The 10,430-nt window shown below is 44.7% G+C and overlaps 1 protein-coding gene across 7 annotated transcripts in view; it reads right to left on the reverse strand.

Annotated features, from left to right (window-relative positions):
• LOC147343443 (uncharacterized) overlaps positions 1–10,430 on the reverse strand; it is a 38,401-nt gene that overhangs the window by 27,697 nt on the left and 274 nt on the right. For 6 of the 7 annotated variants that reach the window (XR_015156011.1, XR_015156015.1, XR_015156014.1 and 3 more), the window contains exon 2: positions 9,590–9,750. The gene's annotated coding sequence lies outside the window, so the exon portion shown is untranslated. Of the gene's footprint in view, positions 1–8,694; positions 9,109–9,589; positions 9,751–10,430 lie in introns of those variants that run through there. The other variant, XR_015156012.1, reaches the window with a different exon arrangement.

Here is a 10,430-nt window from a genome sequence, read left to right on the forward strand (position 1 = left end):
GCCAAAGTTTATTGGTGAAAGTTGCTCAGTCATTTCCAACTCTTTGTGACCCTCTGGACTATACAGTCCATGGAATTCTCCAGGCCAGAATACTGGAGTGGGTAGCCTTCCCCTTCTCCAGGGGATCTTCCCAACCCAGGAATAGAACCCGGGTCTCCCACACTGCAGGGAGATTCTTTACCAGCTGAGCCACCAGGGTTAGGTCTTATCTAAATGGATTTCTGATAGATACCTCAAAAGTAACTTACCTTCATTTCAATATATTACTTTCTTTCCACAACTGATCTTCATTTAATATTGTAGATCTTAGTCAATATTGTTACCCTTTACTCAGACACTCAGGTGAAAAATGGCTTCCTCAGGAAAGCTTTCTTTGCCTCATAAATCACACAATTCACTCATTACATTAATCTACATAAATTACTCATTAGAATCTGCAAATTGCAATTATCATCCTCCCTTCTCTCTCCTCACTAAAGGTGTTGGGTGTTCAGAGCTGCACCATCTTCAGTCTGTATAGTCTATCAAACTAGCGAATTCTCACTGTCAGTTACCTAAGGTTTACTTATACATTTGGGTTTGGGCTTTGTATGGAATAAGGAATAGTTTCACCTTTTCATGCTGCATGTGTGTGCATGAGCACACATCACACACACACACACACACACACACACACACACCATGTGAGTTGTTCAATCATAGAAACTGGTATTAGATTCATACTCAGTTGTATAGGAATACTTGGAACACTACAATAGCAGAGCTAGAAGTAGCCTTCATCTAGGTCAATGTTTCCAGAACGAAGTTGATTCTAATCACCTAGAATATGTATAAAATCAGAGTTCTGTGCCCACTCTAATGCTTCATACTAGGAAATCCTCAGCAAACAAAATGAATTTTTAAAACAAGTTTTCTAACCAAGTCTCCAGCTCCGTAACATCTGAAACTGAGGAACAGAGGAGCATCTGAGATGCACTCTGGTCACTGCTCTTGCCCCTTACCTCCAGGGAGTCCCAGAATCAAGAGGCGCAACTCAGATCCGAAGTCTGGGCTTTGTACCCACTGCTACTTCACTGCCGTGCACTTTTCCATTTGGAAAAGAGATGCTGAATGGAAATGAACAAATGGCTCACCTTCCTGCTCAGCTTAAGGGGTGGAAGTGCCATTTTAGTTGTCATGACACATCCATGTCCAGCAAACTAACATATGTGGTGGCAAGTTCCACAAGCTGATGGGAGCCCCAGGGGAGCCCAGAACAGGAGAGGAGCCACTGACTAGTTACTGGAGTCTTGACAGGGTTCACAGAAAAGAGGCCCAGTTACTCTTTAAAACCATGGGTTCCTCAAACTAGCCTAAGTCACTTGAACTGAAACAGAAGGACAGCTGTTGGTAATCTTCCATTCTATTGTCAATATAAACATAGTATGTTCCCATTTGACAATCATTTCCATTCAAACTGCTTATTCCCATCACTGAAGAACGGAGCAGCCAGCATAACCAGGACTCCCTGTCCTCCCTGGAAGCCCATTCTGCTCTCATGGGACCTCCATGACCCTGGATATACCTGACTAAGTATTAAATGTCCTCATTATTCAAACAAAGACATTCCACTGGCCCTAGTGTGCTGCCGAGGGACATCACGCCATCTGTTCACGCACAGGAACTTCTGTTTTCTCCTCTGCCGCTTTATTCTTTCTTGAACCACATTTCCCCAGGTAACAGAACAAATTTATAAAAGCACGGGAAGGGACTTCCCTGGTGGCTCAGTGGTGGAGAGTCCATCTGCCAATGCAGGAGATGCAGATTCGATTCCTGGTCCTGGAGGATCCCACATGCTGCAGAGCAACTGAGCCTGTGCACCACAACTGCTGAGCCTGCACTCTGGAGGGGGGACCGCAACTCCTGAGCCCATGAGCCAGGACTATGAAGTCCGTGTGCCCTAAAGCCTGTGCTGTGCAGCAAGAGAAGCCACTGCAATAAGAAGTCCAAGCACCACAATGAAGAATAGCCCCCGCTCACCGCCGCCTGAGAAAAGCCCTCAAAGCAATGAAGACCCAGCACAGCCAAAATAAACAAATAATTAAAAAAAAAAAAAACAAAAAAAACCCTGGTTAAGTTTAGAGAACATGAGAGCTTGAGAGAATCCTGCACCCAAGACAAAATCCCCAGGACCTACACACGGAGGAGCCCCGTGGAAAGTCACCTGACCTTGGAATCATCGCTTCTGATTGTTATGAACCACACACCAGGTCAGGTGAAGGCTGACGTAGCTGAAGTGGCTGTCAGAGGCTTTGCAGGGCTCTGGAACTATCTCTGTCCCATCAGTGAAAATGAACAGGATCAGGGACTTCCTGGTGGTCCAGTAGCTAAGACTCCATGATCCCATTGCAGGGGGCCCAGGTTCAATTTCTGCTCAGGGAACTAGATCCCACTGAGATCTTCCATGTCCTGGCTATTAGATGTCCATCAGCAGACGAATGGATAAGAAAGCTGTGGTACATATACACAATGGAGTATTACTCAGCCATTAAAAAGAATACATTTGAATCAGTTCTAATGAGATGGATTAAACTGGAGCCTATTATACAGAGTGAAGTAAGCCAGAAAGAAAAACACTAATACAGTATACTAACACATATATATGGAATTTATAAAGATGGTAAAGACAACCCTGTATGCGAGACAGCAAAAGAGACACAGATGTATAGAACAGTCTTTTGGACTCTGTGGTGGGGGGATGATTTGGGAGAATGGAATTAAAACATGTATAATATCATATAAGAAACAAATCACCAGTCCAGGTTCGATGCAGGATACAGGAAGCTTGGGGCTGGTGCACTGGGATGACCCAGAGGGATGGTATGGGGAGGGAGGTGGGAGGGGGGTTCAGGATGGGGAACACGTGTACACCCGTGGCGGATTCATGTTGATGTATGGCAAAACCAATACAATATTGTAAAGTAAAAAAAAAAAAAAAAAATATTAATTAAAAAATTAAAAAAAAAGTGGGACCTTTTTAAGCAACTTAAAAAAGGATCCCGCATGTCGCAACTAAGACTTGGTGCAGCCAAATAAGTATTTTTTAAAAAGAAAGAAAACGAATAGGATCAGAGTCATAGAAAACAGGACATTTTCCTAATAATTCTTTTGTCTCAAAAACTCCTCTGCTCAAGTTCTCCAAGAGTTAGTGGTTCTAAAATGCTGGCAAGACAGAGCCATGACAAAGTCTTGTAGACCTGGACAAAGGGAAGCAACAGGGCCCTACTTGGAAGGATTACTATGAGTCTAAGTAAACTGACCAAGGACTAAACATCTTTAGAGCTTGACTATGTCCCGGTGGCCTTATTCCAAACCTTGGTTCTCTATCTTCCCTTTCAAGCCCTGCTCTTCTAAAATAGAAGCTACACATAGAGATTCAAGGTAACCCCAAAATTGTGCATGCCTGTCTACATTTGGGGGTGGGTGGGTGGGGGGACCAGGAACTGAAGGCATGAGCCATCCTGCCCAGACATGCCTTACAGCAAGTTCACCAATGCCTTGGGCCTGGTTGATTTTTTTATCCCAGCAGGCTGCCTGTGTTTGCTTTAAGGCATAATTTCCTGTGTGAAAATCTAGGAGTCCAGGTCTAAAATACCCCACAAGGACTAGGTTTGGGTACCTAGTCATTTACTCTGAGGAGTCTGTGCTCTAATCTCCCACCCCCTTGGGTTTGTTATTATCATTACATTAATGTCACTGTGACCAGCACCCTATTATTGCTGTTGTTTCCATCACTATATTTACTATGAGTCTTAGGGTGGATTATTTCAGTGGTGGTTGTTGTATAACGTTGACTACACTTTCTCTGTTCAGGAGGAAGGTCCCATTCACTAGAGACCACTACTGATGTTTCCCCCAAATTCAGACATGTACACCGAAGCTTTATTGCTCGGTCTCCTCTCGTGAGACTAGCCCCCTGAAATGTTCCTGGTCCCCCTTCTGAGGTACCCTGTTGGTGGGGGGTTCAGTGGAGGACATCCCCAGGTTGGCTGAGCCTCTAGGGTGTGAGCAACCTCCCTCCAGGGATCAGCACCGTCTTGTGCAGGCCTGGAAGACCCAGGAAGCCTCCTTCATTCTCCAGAGCCACCCCAAACTTCTAACTCCACCGGTAGGTCCTGGCACTGTTCTTGCCATCCTGGAAAGGCTGAAAAATATGTTACCGACTGCCTGAGAATCCTGAGATTTTCTACTGTAGCTAAGGACCCAGGATCATTGTTGCCAAAAGCAGAGGCACAAGGTGGGAGTCCTGGGCTCACCTGAGCCTCTGCACCTGAGCCCCTTATTGGCCCAAGAAATGCCTGTGCTGCACTTCAAGCCATGGAGATGGGGCCATGCCAGCCTGAGCCACTGCACAATTTTCTGTCCTCTAGGAAGCCTATGAAATGCTTGTGCAGGCCACTGACACCCCTGCTGGTCAGAAGCACCATGCACAACTCTTGTCTACACCTTCTCTAATAGAATGCAAACCCAGGTGTCTGGATTTCTGCAGGTCTGGGCAGAACAGATGGCAGAAGGTCAGCGAGGAGGTGCTGGCTACAGTATGGTGTGGGGCTTAATGGGTGCTTATGGATGGTGTAATATCATTCAAATCAAGTGTGTGTGTGTGTGTGTGCGTGCGTGTGTTAGTTCAGTTCAGTTCAGTTGCTCAGTCGTGTCCAACTCTTTGCAACCCCATGAATCGCAGCACGCCAGGCCTCCTTGTCCATCACCAACTCCCAGAGTTCACTCAAACTCATGTCCATTGAGTCGGTGATGCCATCCAGCCATCTCATCCTCTGTCGTCCCCTTCTCCTCCTGCCCCCAATCCCTCCCAGCATCAGAGTCTTTTCCAATGAGTCAATTCTTCGCATGAGGTGGCCAAAATACTGGAGTTTCAGCTTTAGCATCATTCCTTCCAAAGAACACCCAGGGATGATCTCCTTTAGAATGGACTGGTTGGATCTCCTTGCAGTCCAAGGGACTCTCAAGAGTCTTCTCCAACACCACAGTTCAAAAGCATCAATTCTTTGGCGCTCAGCTTTCTTCACAGTCTAACTCTCACATCCATACATGACCACTGGAAAAACCATAGCCTTGACTAGATGGACCTTTGTTGGCAAAGTAATGTCTCTGCTTTTCAATATGCTATCTAGGTTGGTCATAACTTTCCTTCCAAGGAGTAAGCATCTTTTAATTTCATGGCTGCAGTCACCATCTGCAGTGATTCTGGAGCCCAAAAAAATAAAGTCTGACGCTATGTGTTAAGGCAGATGTAAATACAGGAAGAAAATACTGGATACCAAAATTTCCACAAGTTGACCTGTATCTGCTGGATTTACTGTAAGATTTTTCCTTTACAGCTCCTGTGTGTGTATACTATTTGCATCTTACCTAAGATTCTGCAAAATTTAGGAAATCGCTTCAAAGTCTAAAATCAATTTGATTTAATCAACTTAAAAATCTTTCAGTTAAAAACTGAAAGATGGGGACTTCCCTGGTGGTCCAGTGGTTAAGAATCCACCTGCCAATGCAGGTGACACAGGTTCCATCCCTGGTCCCAGGGGATTCATGCTACAGGGAAAGTAAGCAAGCCTGAGCACCACAACTAGTGAGCCCGGCATGCCTTAGAGCCCATGCTCTGCAACAAGAGAAGGCATTCCCACAAAAAGCCCACACACCAAAGCTAGAGAGCAGGCCCCGCTCACCACACTACAGAAAGTCAATTCTGAGCAACAAAGACCCAATGCGGCCAAAAATAACAACAACAAAAATTTTTTTTAATGAAAGATATCACAAATGGCATCTTACTTAGGACATTTTAGGCAACCTTGATTTCCTAAGGTTGCCATAACAAATTACCACAAACTTGGTGATTCAGAAGGACAGAAATGTATTCTCTCACAGTCCAGGGCCTCTCAGGGGACCAGGGCTCCTTTGCTAGGCTGCTCAGAGGAATACGAGAAGTAGTAATTCAAACATGGTAAAATAGAACAGTGGATTTTGGATATGTACTCAAACTGGGGTGAAATCTTAAGGAAAAAAAAAAGTCTTACAAAGAAAAGTAAAACTCGCCACAAGACATATACTATTAAAAATCTTAACATTTTGGTTATCATAGGTCATTGTAAATTTGTGTTTGTTTTGCCAAAAGTTTTCACTTTCATCTCAGGTTCAAAGAATTTGTTAACAAAATAAGCCACTCATTATATACAAATAAATAATACAAATATTAATTCAATATTTATTAATATTAACTCATATTAATTAATGGGTATTAATAATGAATGAATGAATGAATATTAATTCAACTACTAACATTAAATTGGGTTTTGATCAACATCCAGACTTAATCAGTGCTGGGGAGTCCCATGGCACAGAATATCTGGAGTCCCAACTGGGAAAAGGTCCCAGGCAGCACGGCCACTCCATGGGTGAGACTTAAAAGATTGCAGTTCGGGTTCCCGCTTATAATCCCAGGAGGGTCACAAACTGTTATCATCATCAATCTGTGCAGCTCTCAGTTCAGTCGCTCAGTCATGTCCGACTCTTTGTGACCCCATGGACTGCAGCGCGCCAGGCCTCCCTGTCCATCACCAACTCCCAGAGTTTACTCAAACTCATGTCCATTGAGTCGGTGATGCCATCCAACCATCTCATCCTCTGTCATTCCCTTCTCCTCCCACCTTCAATCTTTCCCAGCATCAGGGTCTTTTTAAATGAGTAAGAACTTTGCATCAGTGGCCAAAGTATCGAAGCTTCAGCTTCAACATCAGTCCTTCCAATGAATATTCAGGACTGATTTCCTTTAGGAAGGACTGGTTGTATCTCCTTGCTGTTCAAGGACTCTCAAGAATCTTTTCCAACACCACAGTTCAAAGGCATCAATTCTTCGGCACTCAGCTTTCTTTATGGCCCAACTGAAAGGTTGTTGTTGAATCACGCGAAGACACCGGGATTCTTGACCCCCGGAGGAGAAGAATTCAATCCGGGGCCAGAGACGAGGCTTGATCGCTCAGAGCTTTTGTGTAATAAAGTTTTATTAAAGTATAAAGGAGATAGAGAAAGCTTCTGACATAGGCATCAGAAGGGGGCAGAAAGAGTACCCACTTGCTAGTGTTAGCAATGAAGTTATATACTCTCCAATGAATCCAAAGAATGTCTGGAGGTCATAAAGACCTCACCAGACCTACTCCCATAATTTACATTTTAAGATAACAGAAAGTTTAATCCAGAGACCGTCCTTAGGCAGGATACATTATTGTTATATAATCCTAAGGAATGTAGAGAAGGAAGAAAAGATTTGTCCTTTCTTCCTCCTTGAGAATTCCAGACCCCTCTCTCCTTGGGGACCCCTAGACTCCTTATCAACCTGCCTAGGAACTGACTCTCTCACAACTGTCACATCCATACATGACCACTGGAAAAACCACAGCCTTGACTAGACGGACCTTTGTTGGCAAAGTAATATTTCTGGTTTTTAATATGCTATCTAGGTTGGTCATAACTTTTCTTCCAAGGAGCAAGTGTCTTTTAATTTCATGGCTGCAGTCACCATCTGCAGTGATTTTGGAGCCCAGAAAAATAAAGTCAGCCACTGTTTCCCCATCTATTTGCCATGAAGTGATGGGACCAGATGCCATGATCTTAGTTTTCTGAATGTTGAGCTTTAAGCTAATTTTTACTCTCTTTCACTTTCATCAAGAGGCTTTTGAGTTCCTCTTCACTTTCTGCCATAAGGGTGGTGTCATCTGCATATCTGAGGTTATTGATATTTCTCCCGGTAATCTTGATTCCAACTTGTGCTTCTTCCAGCCCAGCGTTTCTCATAATGTACTCTGCAATATAAGTTAAATAAGCAAGATGACAATATACAGCCTTGACGTACTCCTTTTCCTATTTGGAACCAGTCTATTGTTCCACGTCCAGTTCTAACTGTTGCTTCCTGACCTGCATACAGGTTTCTCAAGAGGCAGGTCAGGTGGTCTGGTATTCCCATCTCTTTCAGAATTTCCCACAGTTGTTGTGATCCATTCAGTCAAAGGCTTTGGCATAGTCAGTAAAGCAGAAATAGATGTTTTTCTGGAACTCTCTTGCTTTTTCCATGATCCAGCGGACGTTGGCAATTTGATCTCTGGTTCCTCTGCCTTGTCTAAAAACAGCTTGAACATTTGGAAGTTACTGTTGAAGCCTGGCTTGGAGAATTTTAAGCATCATTTTACTAGCATGTGAGATGAGTGCAATTGTGAGGTAGTTTGAGCATGCTTTGGCAGTGCAGCTCTGGTTTCACGTTAATGCTGTTTGTTTTGTTGTGTAAAACTTGAAATGTAGTTAAGCCTGGGGCTTGGTTGGCCAGGCCTCCTCCAGGGTCTCAACAATCTCAAGATTTCTCTCCCATTTTATCTACAGTGCTGCAAGTCTTGCACTCATAGCAGGTAGTCACTCATAGTCACTCCCAGGGCAGTGTCCAGGCAGGTTAGAAGCAAGGTCAGAGGCCTGCTCTGCTTTGCCTCTGAAGCCTAAACAAAACTATTCATTTAATTTCCCTAACAGACAGGTCTTTAGATATTTAAGATGTTTTCAGAAGCTGATTTCATGATCCCAACCCTTGCATCTCTTCATATCTAGAAAAGCACTAAATCCCTTCATGATCACATCAGCTCCACCTGACTAGCAGAAAACCTTTTGTAAAATGAGTGTTTAATGGTATTGAGGAGAAGGGGATGACAGAGGATGAGATGGTTGGATGGCATCACTGACTCAATGGACATGAGTCTGAGCAAGCTCCGGGAGTTGGTGATGGACAGGGAAGCCTGGGGTGCTGCAGTCCATAGGGTGGCAGAGAGTTGGACATGATTGAGTGACTGAACTGAACTGAAATAATTATATTGAACTCCCCCTTCACCAAAATCTTATGTATTGACCTTCCCCACTGCCTCTTTGGAGCATTCTCTCAGAACTACCTGAGGTGCTGCCTCCCAGGCCGCAGTCCTCCTATTGCCCCCAATAAAACTTAACTCGCAGCTCTCAAGTTGAGCATCTTTTCAGTCGACACAGTCCAAATCTGAACACAGGAGAATACAGATTTCCCAGCTTGAAGACAAAAAGGCAGAGAGAGAGCAAATTCCCTTTTGTTCAGCCTTTTGTTCCATTCAGACTTTCAAAGGCTTGAATGAGCTTCTCCTCCCCAACCCTGGAAAGGGCAACTGTGCTTCTTTCAGTTTGCTAACACAGATGTCCATCTTACCCAGAAACACCCCTGAGACACACCCACAACAATATTTAACCAAATATCTGGGTACCCTCTGGCCTGAGAATGGTGGTGGTTTAGTTGCTAGGTTGTGTCCAACTCTTAAAATCCTGTGGACAGTAGCCCGCCAGACTCCTCTGTCCATGGGATTCTCCAGGCAAGAATACTGGAGTAGGTTGCCATTTCCTTCTCTAGGGAATCTTTCCCACCCAGGAATCGAACTTCAGCCTCCTGCATTGCAGGCAGATGATTTACCAACTGAGCTATGAAGGAAGCCTGGCCCGAGAACAGAAGGCTACTATTTTAATAAGAAAGGGAACTTACATTTGAGGCTTGTCTTGGGCAGCTACAAGGTGAGTAGATCTCCACATCCATCTCCCAGAATCTTAAGCACTTAGAGAGGCCTTAATGGAGCCTCAGTCACACACACCATCCATGTGGTCTCGACACCACATTACTCTCAAAGCTGCCTCCTAGAAATGACCCTAGTGAGGGAACAGAGCAGAATATACATTTCAAAGACAGGGGAGGGGATGAGGGATCTCTAATTGCCTAGGTCCAGTTCTTGAGTCGACCAGTGGTTCCATCTTCTCTTGGTGACCTCCTCTAACGACCCCTGCCCACCCACTCCCCACCACCACCCCGGCCCCAGTCTTCATCTAACTCTACCTACCTCCCAGAGACCTCATTTCCAAACACCATCACACTGGGGGGACAGGGTTTTAATGTATGAAAACTGGGGGCGGGGGGTCACAATTCAGTTCATAGCACCATATCAATGGTTGAGTGGTCTAGAGCCCACTAGACCACTTGTTAGTGAACAAATCATTCTGTTGCTGAAGATCCTGGAACGGGGAGGTAGGGGGCCGGGTACTCTCAGGAGACCTTAGGGCACATGAGCAGGATTTGGGCTGGACATTTAAGTCCTACAGCTGCTGTCAGGGGCTGCGGGGGGCGGGGCGGGGTAGGGGTGGTCAGAGTTTGGTTCTGGAGGGGCCACTTGGTGTCCCTTGTTACTTTCAAGTAACTGCGATAATAAACACGAACGAAAATGTGAAACTACAATATATTAAGAGAGTAATGATTTACACAACATGTGGGATGTCATTCCCACCCAAATGTCAAACGTATCACAGGACTCACAGGACACGCTCCCAGAAAGGAT

The sequence above is a fragment of the Bos grunniens genome, chromosome 27, assembly GCF_055505025.1.
Source record: "Bos grunniens cultivar Pamir isolate PY7600 chromosome 27, Bosgru_T2T1.0, whole genome shotgun sequence".
Classification (NCBI taxonomy): domain Eukaryota; kingdom Metazoa; phylum Chordata; class Mammalia; order Artiodactyla; family Bovidae; genus Bos; species Bos grunniens.